This window comes from Penaeus monodon, chromosome 24 (assembly GCF_015228065.2).
Source record: "Penaeus monodon isolate SGIC_2016 chromosome 24, NSTDA_Pmon_1, whole genome shotgun sequence".
Lineage (NCBI taxonomy): Eukaryota > Metazoa > Arthropoda > Malacostraca > Decapoda > Penaeidae > Penaeus > Penaeus monodon.
Window position 1 is genome coordinate 35,032,787 of NC_051409.1, and position 299 is coordinate 35,033,085.

A 299-nucleotide genomic window follows, 5' to 3' on the forward strand; every position below is an offset into this window, starting at 1 on the left:
ACTTTTTGTCACTTCAAATTATATTGCATACAGACTTTGCTGCTGATAGGATAAGAAGCAAGGAGGATTAGAGCATAACTTGAATAGAATGGAGTAGAGAAGAAAAGAAGACGGGAAAATGTGAAGAAAGAGAAATAATGACCATAACTCTCTTTGTAAACCCATACAGTCTCCTCTGCTTTCAAGGTCTCCTTTAGATTGGTACCTCTTATTTGTACACAATAGAAGATATTCTTTGAATCTCATGTCTGACTTGTGATTTTAATGGTTATTTTTTATGTTTTTCTCTCTTCATCTCC

At 34.1% G+C, this 299-nt stretch overlaps 1 protein-coding gene across 1 annotated transcript in view; it reads left to right on the forward strand.

The window, feature by feature from the left end:
- The window catches only part of LOC119588740 (probable E3 ubiquitin-protein ligase HERC4), a gene marked incomplete in the record, with an annotated part of 34,030 nt that overhangs the window by 31,304 nt on the left and 2,427 nt on the right, over positions 1-299 (forward strand).